This window comes from Armigeres subalbatus, chromosome 3 (assembly GCF_024139115.2).
Source record: "Armigeres subalbatus isolate Guangzhou_Male chromosome 3, GZ_Asu_2, whole genome shotgun sequence".
Classification (NCBI taxonomy): Eukaryota; Metazoa; Arthropoda; class Insecta; order Diptera; family Culicidae; genus Armigeres; species Armigeres subalbatus.
In genome coordinates this window covers 204,159,283-204,174,761 of record NC_085141.1, presented here as the reverse complement: position 1 = coordinate 204,174,761, position 15,479 = coordinate 204,159,283, and the positions used below count along the sequence as shown (strand labels likewise).

General features: G+C 36.9%; 1 protein-coding gene and 1 non-coding gene across 2 annotated transcripts in view; both read left to right on the top strand.

Moving 5' to 3' along the window:
• The window catches only part of LOC134227023 (uncharacterized), a 28,434-nt gene that overhangs the window by 10,240 nt on the left and 2,715 nt on the right, over positions 1 to 15,479 (top strand). The window lies entirely within an intron of this gene.
• LOC134228228 (U6 spliceosomal RNA) lies at positions 11,928 to 12,031 on the top strand. The gene has a single exon (XR_009983891.1). It is a non-coding gene; the product is annotated as a U6 spliceosomal RNA (small nuclear RNA).

Here is a 15,479-nt window from a genome sequence, read left to right as displayed (position 1 = left end):
GGTTTGCTGAAATTTCTCATAGACACAGGCGCTAATAAAAACTATGTTAGCCCTAAACACGTAAATCTTGAAAAATGTAGATTCACTGATCCAGCAAAAGTTCATAACATAAACGGTACCCATAATATTAATCAAATCGTCGAATTTAATCCTTTCTTTAAAATTCCCAACACTGAGAAATTGAAGTTTTATGTCTTCGATTTCATCCCTTTTTTGACGGATTAATTGGGTATGAATCCTTACAACTTCTAAAGGCAGACATTCTTACTTTAACTAATGAAATAAGATTGCCTCACGGAATAATAAAAATGAAGCGCAGATACCCAGATGTAAAATCAGTTTATCTGAACGCGCACGAATCCAAACCAGTCAATCTCCCTACGCGAGTTAACGGAGACTTTTTTCTGGAAAACGATTTGGTAGTTGCACCAAATGTAATTATTCACTCTGGACTTTATTCAACTAAAAACGAAAACGTTCAGGTATTAATCACGAATTACTCGAATGAAAGCCAAAGAATTGATTTAGATGAGAATATTATTCGTCCTCAAATCAATAATTTTGAAACAAGAACACCATTTGAAGAAGCATCGAAACCTAGTATCAGTGAAAAATTACTAAAGCAGTTAAGAATCGACCATCTCAATCCAGATGAACGTGAGAAACTTCTGCAGGTGATTACAAAACATGAAAATGTGTTTTTCATGAAAGGCACACATCTGTCGTTTACCAGTGCTATTAAACATTCCATTAAAACAAAAGATGATTTGCCGGTACATGCCAAATCATATCGCTATCCTTTTTGCCATAAAGAGGAAATCCAGCGACAAATTTCTGAACTTCTCGATCAAGGGATAATTCAACATTCGATAAGCCCTTGGACGTCTCCTGTACTGCCGTTATACGCATAATTGTCCCATGTATATAGGGAATCCCAGCAAACATGGGACAAATATGCTTATGACGGCAGTGTATGGATCGTCCCAAAAAAATTGGACGCATCAGGTGAAAGGAAGTGGCGGCTAGTCATAGACTACCGCAAATTAAACGAAAAAACCATTGACGATCGGTACCCTATACCGAATATAACAGACGTCCTCGATAAATTAGGACGCTGCATGTATTTTACCACATTAGACTTGGCATCTGGTTTCACCAGGTCGAAGTGGAAGAAAGACATTCCAAAACAGCCTTTAGTGTCGAAAATGGGCACTATGAATTTTTGAGAATGCCTTTCGGTTTAAAGAACGCCCCATCAACTTTTCAACGGGTGATGGATAATGTTCTGCGAGAGCACATCGGTGTCACATGCCTCGTTTACATGGATGACATAATAGTTTTTTCAACTAGTCTAACTCAACATATTGACAATTTATCAAAAATCTTCGCCACTTTAGAAAAGCACAATCTGAAAATCCAACTGGACAAGAGCGAGTTCCTACAACGGGAAGTTGCATTCTTGGGTCATGTTGTAACTTCGGAAGGTGTAAAGCCTAATCCGGACAAAATTGCAACTATTCGAAATTGGCCAATACCGCAAAATGAGAAAGAACTCCGAGGTTTTCTAGGCATCCTAGGATATTACCGGAAATTCATTCGAGATTTTGCCAAAATAGCAAAGCCATTAACAAATTGTCTAAGAAAAGGAGAAACAATTACTCATTCAAAAGAATTTGTAGCAGCCTTTGAACGATGTAAACAGATTCTATCGGGAAGTGATATTCTCCAATATCCCGACCTATCTAAACCCTTTCTTTTGACGACGGACGCTTCAAACTTCGCCATTGGAGCAGTCCTTTCGCAAGGTCCTGTAGGAAGCGATAAACCAATAGCGTTTGCTTCTAGAACATTGAATAAGTCGGAGGAAAAATACTCCGCAATTGAAAAAGAATTGTTAGCGGTAGTGTGGGCATGTCAATATTTTCGGCCATACCTTTATGGACGTAAATTTGTTTTATACACTGACCACAAGCCCCTAACTTATGGTTTGAATTTGAAGGACACCAATAATAGATTAGTTCATTGGCGTCTTTCACTTAGCGAGTTCGAATATGAGATAAAATACCGACCCGGGAAACAAAACACCGTAGCCGATAGTTTATCACGTATTCGCAACGAACTAAATATTAATGAAGAAGTCTCATCTGACAACATGAGCGCACACTCAGCAGACACAGATGACTCTGAGTTCATTAAATGCACAGAGCTACCCCTTAATTATTTCCATAACCAAATAATCCTTAAAGTAGGTCCTGATGAACCTGATACATACGAGCAGATATTTCCCCGAGTTTTCGCCGAACAATAACTAAGTTGGTATTTGGCGTCCCCACTATCATACGAATATTCAAAGATCATATGGATTTGAGAAGGACAAACTGTATCCTTTGTCCTGAAAATTTAATGAATACAATACAAATAGTATATAAAAATTATTTCAGTAGATGCAAATCATTTAAAATCTTATTAACACAGAAAATACTAATTGATCTTAAAACACCTGAAGAACAAGGCCACATCATATCCAATACACACGAAACAGCTCACCGAGGTATTTGGGAAAATAAGCAGCAGATTTCGAAACGTTTCTATTTTCCTAAAATGAAGTATAAAATTCAGCAATTTATTAAAATATGTGAAGTATGTAATGTCAACAAGTATGACAGACATCCATATAAAATTCGTCTAGGATGTACGCCTAATTCTAAAAACCTTTCGAAATCATACATATTGACGTGTTCATTTCCGAATCCCTTAGATTTTTATCAGTAATAGACAAGTTCTCAAGATTTGGAATATTGATCCCAATTAAATCCAGAACCATAACCGATATGAGGAAAGGCATACTTAAACTATTTTCTATCTACGGAACACCAGGCCTTATTGTATGCGATAACGAACCCGCTTTAAAATCCGCTGAAATTAGAGGACTAACGAATAACCTAAATGTTCAGATGCATTTCGTACCCGCAAACCATAGTGAGAGCAATGGATTAGTCGAAAGATTTCACTCCACGTTGGCTGAAATCTTCCGATGCATTAAATCTCAATACGCTGATCTTACTAACAAAGAAATCTTCCTTATTGCTTGTACTTTGTACAACAATACGATTCACACAGCCACAGGTTTTAAACCGCGAGAGATATTTTTGGGTTAAAAGACGGACACGAAAGGCCTCTTAACATTGATTTGATGCTAGAAGAGAAAAACAAATTCTACGACGAAGTAATTTTGGCAAATGAAAAAACACAGAACAAAAATTTAGATTACCATAATAAACATCGAGAAGAACATCCTCATATCGAAGAAAATAAAACCATATTCAAAAAGAATACAAGGTATCAAACGTAAAACAAAGAGAAAATATCTACCGATCAGAGCATCAGAAGATAAAGGAAGAGTAATTATTGATGCCTCTGGACGGGAGATACATAAAGAAAACGTGAAACGAAACTAATGCTATTTTTATTTTAGGAGGACACAATGGACAATACACGGCATATTTCATCTACATTTCTAAGATCCACACTCATCATCCTTTCATTACCACTCCTTCTTCATGCGCAAATAATCCAAATCCACGATATCACCAACAACGCAGGAGCGTTGATTCTTCAAAGGGGGGAGGGAAGAGTTATTACTGGATATAATAGATTACTACATACTATCGATTTCACACAGTTTGAAATATCTTTGTCATTCATTGAAAATGTTATAAGCCAATTCCAAAATAGTACAAGTGACTTTTCAGAAATTATCAAAATCAAGATTAGGGAAATAAAATTTCTTCTAAATACACTTCATATGAAACCTAGTAGAAACAAACGTTCCATTAATATGTTAGGAAGCGCGATTAAATTTGTTACCGGAAATTTAGATTCCGAAGATTTGCATATAACAGACAAATTAGTATAAATTCCAAATTCGAAAACAGAATCAATTTGATGCACCATGAAATTAAAAATCAACAAAATGTACTTCGTAAAATTCTAGGTCGAGACGATTACATTGTAACAGAAAATCAGAAAATTTTAACTATTTTCCAGTTAGATACTTTCTCTGAAACATTAAAATCAATTGAATATTCATTGATGCTTGCTAAAACAAATATTGTGAGTAACTTAATTCTTTCACCTAATGAAATGGAAACTATAGCACAGGAGATCAGAAAACAAGGATTAAAAATGCATGACCTAGACGAGACCAGCAATTACCTGACGACAACTGTTCTTTACAAAGGTTCTACCCTCATCATCAGTGTCAACATTCCGCAGCTACTACAAACGAAATTCAACAGAGTTATTATCGTACCATTACCTCTTGGCAACCGAACAATCAAACTAAAGTATAAAACAGCTTTTGTCAACCGAGACGAAATCATGGCCATCACATCGCAATGCAGGGAAAGCACCACAATGACGATATGCGAAAGGAGACAACTGGTAAACATCAGCGATGATCCTTGTGAAGCTCCACTCATCCGAGAGACACACGGTAAATGCAATTTCATGGAAAGATCCCCATCAACAGAAATCAGGACTGTATCCTCAGGCATGCTGCTGTTAACAACCGTTCACCAAGACGTACCTTTCAACAGCACCTGTGGAATAAGTTCCAGAAATTTAACCGGGATACATCTGATAACATTTCAAAATTGTTCATTATACATTAATAACGAACTCTATGAAAACTACGAGTTTAGTTTTCACCAACCCATAGTTTTACCTTTACAATTGCTGAAAATCAAACCACAGCACATCGAAAGACACGTAAACATTTCTGAGCTACAAGAGCTCCATATTCAGAACAAACAGCACATGGAAACACAATCTAGGACTTGCATCGCTCAGCATAGCAGTTACATTCATAGTCGCATTTCTGGTCATTGGCACAATCAAAATTCAACGGGACGAGCAATACTTAAGGGGGAAGCAGTTAAACGCGAACTCGACTCATCACCCAATTCAATCAACGTAGCAACACCACGCTCACAATCAACGACGCATGCGAACATCGGAACTGCTAAATCAGCAGTTATCAAAACCACCAGTTCAGCAACATCGATCGCGGCGGACCACGCGATATCCGGACCATTGCTGCTAGGCGCTAGGTCAGCACATTTAGGGACCAAGTCAGGGCTCTTTGTATCTAGCAAGTAAGAGACTGAATCAATATAGTTTTTATTCTCGATACGAACAGTCGAGTGGCGCAGTCGGAAGCAATCTTTTTTAAAAACCCGAATTCCCGTCAAAATGTTTTAACTTATATATATTCAGGACCGGATTTAGCCGGAAGGGGGCCCCGGGGCCGACGGTATGTGGGGGCCCCAAAATGTACAAAAAAGGTTGGTTTTGGTACATAAGATTTGTGGGGGCCCGGGGCCATGGCCCCCCCGGCCCCCCCATAAATCCGGCCCTATATATATATATATATATATAGTTCATCTGAAATTCTATAAAATTGTACAATTCTCCGGGAAACAGTTTCCCGAATTCCTTAAAAATAGCAAATCTTCGAGAATAACAGTTTCCCGGGAATAACATTTCCCCTAAAATTGCTTAAACGAAAATGATATTTCCCGAAAATGATTCTCCCCCGAAACACATTTCCCAGAAAATGACATTTCCCTGACGAAAGCGGGCCATTGGCATATCACTATTTGGCCTAAGGTCATTCGGCATGAAGGACATTTGGGATAGTTATGAAGACCATCAAAAGTGTTGGTCATTAGACTTAACAGACGTTAGACATTTTTGTTTTAATTGTAATAGTTATGTGCCTGAGTGATGCTGGAATAGCAGCAATTGGTAAAAATAACTACGGTTGGTAATACAATTAAAACACAAAATGCTTTCATAGAAAGCATGCATTAGCTGGGTATAAATCAATGATAATTGTTACTCTTCATCGGAATCATGGTTTGCCCAGTAAAAACCAATGCTTAATGTGTTTCCTTCTGGATGGTGGATGTGATTCCTTCTTTAAAAGTAGGCGTTCGCCCGGAATAAGGTGGTTTTATCCCTTCTTTAAAAACATGCTTCTTCTTCTTATTGGCATTACATCCTCCACTGGGACATTGCCGCCTCGCAGCTTCATTAAGCACTTCCACATTTATTAACTAAGAGGTTTCTGAGAGAATTTACCATTTTCTCGTTCGTATATCATGAGACTAACAAGATAATACTTTTAAGCCCAAGGAAGTCGAGAAATTGTTGATTTTTGGGTATTTCAACTGGATTAGTTGCTAATATTCAGGATTTTCGGCTTTCATTCATTCCATTTATTCAGACTAAGGCCGAAGTGGCCTGTGCGGTACATAAGAGTCTTCTCCATTCGGCTCGGTCCATGGCTACACGTCGCCAACCACGCAGTCTACGGAGGGTCCGCAAGTCATCTTCCACCTGATCGATCCACCTTGCCCGCTGCGCACCTCGCCTTCTTGTGCCCGTCGGACCGGGTTAGTGTCCGACATTCTGGCTACGTGCTCGGCCCACCGCAGTCGTTCGATTTTTGCGGTGTGAACGATGGATGGTTCACTTCGAAAACTCCAAGTGCGCGTTGGTCCTCCACGAGCATCGTCCAAGTCTCGTGTCCGTAGAGGACTACCGGTCTAATGAGCGTTTTTAGATTGTCAGTTTTTTTAGACAAAAATCGTTGCAATCTTTTATTGCAACGATTAGCTCCTTGTACCCTTAGTATAAATTTGGTTAAACATTTAAGTTTAAAACATAATAATTCCTACATGGTTCAATTCAACCAGAGGAAAAATCCTAACTGCCAGAGGTAATTGAAATGTATTAATAATAACTAAAAATGTAACATAACAAATAAGGATGATAGTAATAAAGATGAGAAAACACGGAACACCTAGTGTAAGAGATGAATGCATTATTAGATAATTAGCAAATAAAAAAATCTTCGTGCAGTTACAAATATAACATGGACAGAGTTGACATCGTTACCCATTAACATTAAGTTCATCGAACAGTACATATCTATGGTGAAACAATTACCTCAACCGTAATCAAGGAGGGTCACAGTCTACGAACCATAACCAATATAATACTGATAAAATCTTTCGTCCAGAAATGTATGAAGAAAATCGATTTTTCTTACGGCAGGCCTGGTAGCGGGTCCCTTCTTAGGGACTTGGTCACTTTTTTCGGCCTAGTCAGTAAAAAGTCTTTTTTCGACCTCAAGTCACTAAAGTCACTTTTTCTCGCAGAAAGTCACTATTTTCAACTATTTTGAAACTATTGACCAAGATTATTTTATAGAGGTTTATGTATCCATCGGATGATGCTTTGTTCATGACAGAAATGAAATAACGGATCTTGGAAAAATGATCGCTCAGAAACTTCGCCAACTCGCTGCTCTTATTGGGGTTTCACCAGAAGCTAATTGAAGGTGTTTTACGTCACAATTTATATTGGGAACGACCAGGGTAGATAACAAATCCCTCTGTTTGGCTTTTCTGGTCATATAATTTATAAAGCGGAGTGATTCTACAACATCCGACGTTTCGACCCAAACCAAGGGTCGAAACGTCGGATGTTGTAGAATCACTCCGCTTTATAAAAAGAAAAGCCAAAACAGAAGGATTTTTTACGTCACAATTTATAAATTGGTATACAATCATGTAATCAGGTGACTTGTCGATTTCAAGTTTTTTTAAAACTCAATCTTTATACAGTAGGGGAAGGTGGGGAGACTTGACCCCTTGGTAGACATGCTTCTCCCCTGTTTTACCAAGAACTAAAGTAGTATTGTTACACCGTATTTTTATAATAGATCCTCTAGATAAATGATCGTTATGTGGCGAGTTATTTTTTTGATTAACAACCTTATTTACTCTATTATTTACTGTGTTTTATTGCTCCTAAAAATGTTTTTAGTGGCCACGCAAAATTTGAACAACTTCTCCCAATAATGACCAAATGCATTTCAAAATGATTTCACAACACAAATCCCTAAATATGCTGATTGATCTTCATTGATAAAAATGCCAACATACCATCACAAATTCAGGATTTTTGGATTTTGAATTGTTGCCTCAATTTGAGGAGACTTAATCCCTCATTAGTCATCTATATAAAAATTTGTCTAAAAAATTAAAAAATATTTATAATTTGTTCTCATTTTTTTAATTGGACAGATCAGGGTGGCCACTCAATTTCCATTTTGAATTCCGGTTTTTCTGGTTTTCACGGTTCAAATTTTAAAATTTTCCCGGCTGTAGTGTATCAAGAAAAGAAATGATCGGAGGAATAGGGTTTTGCATTCATTTGAAAAATCTATCTGTGGAACAACCATGCTTGTTTTATGCAACGTTTTTAGGTCCTATTTCTGATCATGTAATTTAAATTTATTATCAAAATCTATGGAATTGGAATATATTCCAATACATCTCAAATAAATCAAAGAAGAAAAACAATATGGTAATGAGTTTATCCACTTCTTTTTATTAGCATTTTTACATTCCCCACTGGGACATTATGAGACTAACACGATGATACTTTTTGCCCAGAGTAGTCGAAAACAAGTTCCAACTCGAAAATTTCCAAGTCTGGCACCGGGAATCGAACCCAGCCACCTTCAAATGGTCTGGCTTTGTAGCCTCGAATTTTACCGTACGACTAATGAAGACCACGGTAATGTGTTAATAAAGCACTCAATAAGCATTTTCCGCTGTGACACTTTTTATAGAGGCAGGCTTGACGTTCACAAGACACAAGGCTCAATACGCAGAAAGCCATGGGTTCAATTCCAGATTGTTTACATCTTTACCGTTCAACTTGACCATTCTAATCTTCTTCTTCTTCTTGGCATTACATCCTCACACTGGGACAGAGCCGCCTCGCAGCTTAATGTTCATTAAGCACTTCCACAGTTTTTTTGAAAAAAAAAAAAAAAAAAAAAGAAAAAAAAAAAACAATTATTTGTTACATCTGCGACCTTTTTTTTCTTTAAAAGTTTAGTTTGTTAATGTGTAAAACTTGCTGTTACAAGAAGACTATATGGAAGGAGTAGTGGAAGAATTGTTTGTTGAACAATGTTAATTGAAGGTTTAACTCGATAACGTTCCGGATTTTCCGCTTCAAACAAGTCTGACAATAAATTAATAGGCACCAGAGTGGAACAGTTTCAACGTAGAAGCAGACAGTGAAACTGCACGCTTGGAAAATGATTTTTTCAAGAGGCTGTGCGCGCGGATCATCGTGTTATAAACTGCTGTCAGGATCTCCCTTTTTTTTACATAATTGTTACGTGTAAGCTGGGGAATGAAGCGTCACTGATATCAATACAAGCCGGTAGCGTAACATTTTCCTCCGAATGTATAAAAGCGCTTTGAGGAGAAACTTTGGATTACGAAGTTATCAAGTAGCTCTGGAGCCGCCATAGACGGTACGGACGGGTTCGTAAGCAAATCGACCTATTTGGGTACCAATCTGGCGATCAGACTATCTGGCGATCTAGGAAGAAGATAGATGACACCAGAAGGAACGCAAACGTGAGGGAAGTGTAATCTCTAAGATAAACATACAAGCTAGGTAGGCCCCCGTCAAAGGTAAGGCATCGACAAGTAGCATTTTACTAACGACTCCATCAGGTTTGTATCAGTTTCTGTAGTTATAATTATAGCCATTCTTTACACAAAAACACATACCTACAAATCTGTTTCTGAAAAATTTGTAGAAGTTTACCAAAAAAACTGTTGGTTCGATGGTTTAATTCGAGTATTTCTTTTTTATTACTTTATTTTCGTGATTTCTAATTAATTCGAGTATGTGGGAAAGAAAAATTTCCCGTACACTGTGTTTTGTGTTTGAAGCAGATCTTATTATGAATATTTCTTTCTTTTATTAGATATTAGTCTTCGGGTTGTCTGTATTGCACGGCAGATTTGTAGAGAACTCAGAAGGTACATATTCTCCATGGTTTATGAATCAGTTAATAAAGCGGGGAATGTAATTCTACATAAGTATAAACCACCTTTAACGAAGGTAGTACAACAAGAACTTAATTCTTTGATTTAGCCAAACAAGATCCATGGAGATCATTTAGGAGTTTTTTCACATACTGTTGCTTGTGAGTGAATCTTTAAGGCTGTGACCGATAACTATTCCCCATTGCGGTATCGCTGAAGACAAAAAAAATAGAGATATTATTCCATGCTATATTGTATTGAGCTAAGTGTAAGTTGATACAATATATTAATTTTAATTATTTTCAAAATGTATACTGCCGTTCTACGCATTATTATCCATAGGAATCCCAGCAAATATGGGACAAATATGCGTATGACGCTATTATAGTTTTAATGCATTCATTATATTCCTCATTTCTCTCATATTGATCTATTTCTTACATTCTTACATCCAACATTATTTTCAATATTTTAAGTACTTTCTTTATATTCTGTTTTTCCACCGTACTAATTTGAACATTATTTAAAAACATCAACTATATTACATTCATCGTATTCATTATATTAATCTCATTTTCAATATATTGAATTCATTATCGTTAAACTAAGCATACTAGAACAGACGAAACATTTAACTTATCATCTCCGGATTGTCAATATTGAATCTTTGGTCGGATGGCTATTGGAGAAAATAATTTTTTAATTCTTTTTAATGGATTTTATTTATGATGACTTTATATCGACCAATCAACAAACAATTCCATACAAAAACAAGTTTTAGAAACAATTTTTTTTGACTAATTAACATTTTTTTAGAATGTTTATGTATATAGGTATTACGCCGTTTTATCAACTATAGTGCTTCTCGTTATATTCTTTCAATGGTTATTAAAATAATCTTTTTTATTTCTTTATTATTTTTCCTGACATACATTTTATTGCGAATTCAAAATAGGACGAGCAATTAAACTTATTTGAATGGCCATCTATGGTCTTTGCTCACAAAACTGTTGAATATATTATATTTTAAATATTTATGACAATTATGAAAAGTGGTACATGTGCAGTTCTACCCGCTAAAACCAGCTTATTGAAAAGAATATTGAACAACATGGATGTTTTTGCAAAATATTTTAACTCTATTTTGAATTCCAAGATGGTTCACTGCCGTTTAAAATAATTTTATAAATGTACATGTACCATGGCAACGATTTTCGGTTTATGTGGCATTTTGTTCCCATTAATAGTGGTATAGGTGTATCATACAGTCTGCATCTTGACTTTACAACTGTATATTATTTGTCAGAATATACCTGGAACATCGCAACGTATAATCGCAATTGAAAACGTTTGCCCTGAAGATGTTCGAAACCTATTTGTAATTAGGTTTTGTGGCTTATTAAAATCTCTTGATTTTTTTTTAAACGCTGTTTTAGAACGAATACCAAACTTCTTCTATATACATATTTGTTAAGATGGTACTTCAGATGGTAAAATTGTCTTAAGTACAATGATATATCCCAAAAAGTATTTCTTTGCAGGGTTCGTACTTTTCGTTTGATGAGACGAAATCATGCAATTTTCTGGTCGATGGAGAATGTTTCGTAGTTTGTGGTGAAAAACATCTTTGAATCATTCCTGTTTTCTCTTGAATGAACCTGGGAGATGAACAAAAATCGGATTTCTTGATGATTTTTTTCCGTTTCTTCATTTTCCTCCTTATTCTCTTTTCAGTCTTGAATAAATAGCACCATTCATTGTATTCAAAACATTCATGATGCTTGAAATAGATTCTTTTTTTTTAATTCATCATGAAAAAGATACATCTCAGTATGTAAAACCCACTAAATTTCACTCGGTTCAAAGTTGAACGGAACATACTACACATGCTACATGGTTGACATCTGCACATCACATGTTCTTGCAGCTGTCGGATCATTACCAAAATTCAATTCAACTCATAGTTATTGTCGATTTCTGGCCAATTTCTGATCAATTTCTAGCTTCGGCTGGACATATACTAAAATTGGAACGATACAGAGAAGATTATCATGGCCCTGCGCAAGGATGACACGCAAAATCGTGAAGCGTTCCACATTTTTAATTCATTTGTTGATCAAAATCATTATCATATCAGGGGGGAAGGGGAATTTAATTTCTTTTTGCTCTTTTTTCGTTTCAGAGAGCGAGCAAAGGCGCTTAAACCTAGGCTATTAGCCAGGGCAAGGCTAATACCTTCGCCCCATCCGAGGAAAATCATCGGCAAGGATAATGGAGTGACATAAATTTCTTAGCAAAGTCACTCCCAACGTATTTCCACAAATTTTCTATCATTTGCTTATAATGATACTCCTAAACCACATACCCTACCCACCATCCAATTCCTTGACATCTATGAGGGCGTCGGTGAGTCGCTGGCCTCTCGTTAAGTAGATGTCATATCATCATTTCCTTCCCTTTCCTAGTAACGGAGAAGATGGGCGTGGCCGACAATGATAGCTTTCATGTTTTATCATTTTGGACCCCCAATTGGATTTCCATTGAATCCCAAATGGAAATCCATAAGCAATTGGGGTAAGAAAGGTAAAGAATATACATGACAACTATTAGTATGCAATCTACGAAATACTCCGTTACAACGCAACGCAACGCAACGCAACGCAACTTCCACAGTTTTTAACTGCGAGGTTTCTTAGCCAGGTTACCATTTTTGCATTCGTATATCATGAGGCTAGCACGATGATACTTTTATGCCCAGGGAAGTCGGGACAATTTCCATTCCGAAAATTGCCTAGACCGGCACCGGGAATCGAACCCAGCCACCCTCAGCATGGTCTTGCTTTGTAGCTGCGCGTCTTACCGCACGGCTAAGGAGGGCCATTCTAATAGTAACTGTTAAATGGTAAATTAATTAAGAGCATTTCTGCATCCATTCTATCTCTTTTAGCACATTGGCAACCCGTTAACCAAGACAAAGATCTGCCAATAGAATCTTAACATTCTACGTGATTTTTTGGGAGAAGCATCAATTATTTTTCAATGTAATATTTCATTTGAAAAACAAACGAATACATTGTTGATAGAACTGTGATCAAAAAATCGAAATTTACCAAGCAAAGTATTTTTTAAAGAAACAAAAATAAAATGTAGCTTTCTCCAGAAAAATAACAACATTTAAAGAAAAACAAAAAAAGGCAAGCATGAAAGGTGTATTTATTCAATTACAAAAATAATTCGACCCTAGGATTCAAACAAAATGCAAATAATAATATAATATTATAATAATTATTATAATATCCAGAAAGATTGTTTCAAGAAATAGCATAGCATTGCAAAGCATGCTCTTGCACAAATCGTAGATGGAGTTGCAGAGATAAACATACACGGAGACGAGCCAGCCTCGGGCTGAAAGTCTCCTTAATAAAGATACAAAAAAAAAAAAAGATAAACATACACCAGTTCCGGGTGGGTTTTAGTCGATTAGAACCTTTAGGGGCGATTCAAATATGACGTCCACTACTTTTTGGGATTTCTAGACCCCCTCCCCCCCCTCTGTCACGCTTTTTTGTATACCTAGTACATGTACTGTCACAAAATCTTAGACCCCCTCCCCCCCTAAAACCTGTGACATCATTTTTGAACGACCCCTTAGCGTTAATGAAACTATGAGTTAACCCCATGAAAAAAATCACAAAAAATCAAAGAAAATTTAAAGGGTATTTAAAAAGCTGTAAAAAATCAGATCAACCGGAATATTTACAAATACCAACCGTGTAGAAAAAATATTGGGTGTATCCACTGTCATTATAGATCTTGCCACGGTCTTAAGAAATAGACAAGAATTCAGTTAGATAGTTTTTCTTAAGTCTGTCGAAACAAAACTTTAAAATTTTCAGCGTCAACAAAATTCCCGGTTTTCCCGGTTCAGTGGCCACCCTGACAGATGTAATGAAGGGTTTGCTCTTAAAAAAATATTTATTGAGTAGATATCATAGAGAGGAGATCAAGTCTCCCCAATTTTGAAGATTGCATGCGCTGTCGAATTCCATAGCAAAAATCGTTCATGAATACGCAGCAAGTCGGAAAATCTGCGTATTTTGTAGGAAAACTATTTAAAAGTTCTGGTCCTCGTTACAAGCAGAAGGTCAAGCGTTCAATCCCAGGCTCGTTGTACATGAATCTTCGTAATTCTTGTTTCGTTTTCTACCAAAACGATCCGTACTGTTGTTCCTGTCGCACTAAAAATTCCAAAAACTTCCGTGGCACCAGTGACAAATCGTAGAATTCTCTGCATCTTTCTAAAGTAGGTGTTCAGCTAATCCAATGATCGTAATTTTCACTCATTCTCAAGAGAAGAGAATGCTCATTCAGGCGGATTTTCGCCGAGAAATCATTTTTGGGAAAGAAAAACCGGTGTTATTAGTGATAGCCATATTTCTCTCACTTCCAGCAGCGTAGTTTTGAGTAGTCCTGCTTCTGACTGATATACTGATATTGAGTAAAATTTCCGTGGGGTTAAAAGAGAGGGCAATACAATTTTACTTAGTCGTTTCTCTTCTGAGTTTGTTCTAAGAGATAAAAGTTGTGAGTGAAAGATGTTTTCCGCCACAAATTATGGGAAAATTATTCTCCTTCGACCCAAAAACGCTTGATTTCGTCTCATCGAACTTGCAACTGAAATTGGAAGTCACTATTTGGTCACTTTTTTTGCAACTGAAAGTCACTATTTGGTCCCTTTTTTCGTCAGCTTTGGTCACTAAAGTCACTATTTTCAGTGGCTTCGGTCGCTACCAGCCCTGTTACGGTCAACATTCTTAACAACCCGTTGCTCATACAGTCCGGTCTACGAAAACCGTAGCCTTTATTATCAAAACTTTATCAGACTATAGTACGATTATGGTCCAGTACCATTATCATTATGGTTCAACGTGGAACGTAAACCGTTCTAATAATGGTTCAGCTATTGGACAACATGCGGCGGTGCGTCGTTTCGATCTTCTTCTTCTTATTGGCATTACATCCCCACACTGGGACAGAGCCGCCTCGCAGCTTAGTGTTCATTAAGCACTTCCACAGTTATTAACTGCGAGGTTTCTAAGCCAAGTTACCATTTTTGCATTCGTATATCATGAGGCTAACACGATGATACTTTTATGCCCAGGGAAGTTGAGACAATTTCCAATCCGAAAATTGCCTAGACCGGCACCGGGAATCAAACCCAGCCACCCTCAGCATGGTCTTGCTTTGTAGTCGCGCGTCTTACCGCACGGCTAAGGAGGGCGTCGTTTCGATATCGTACAATAAAATATAACGCGCCTCCATCGCAGCATTTCAGTTGCCTGCCTCCTATCACCTGCCGCCTATAAAAGAAATCTGTGCATATTTTACGATTTTGCATCTTTTTCTTATTATTCTTTATTACCGAGACTTTCAGCCCGAGATTGACTCGTCTCGGATTATGTATCTATTAATCGTCAAATTTGTACAAAACAAATGATAAATGCACAAAATCCAAATATTTAGATAAGAATGACATCTATCGAGAGTTTA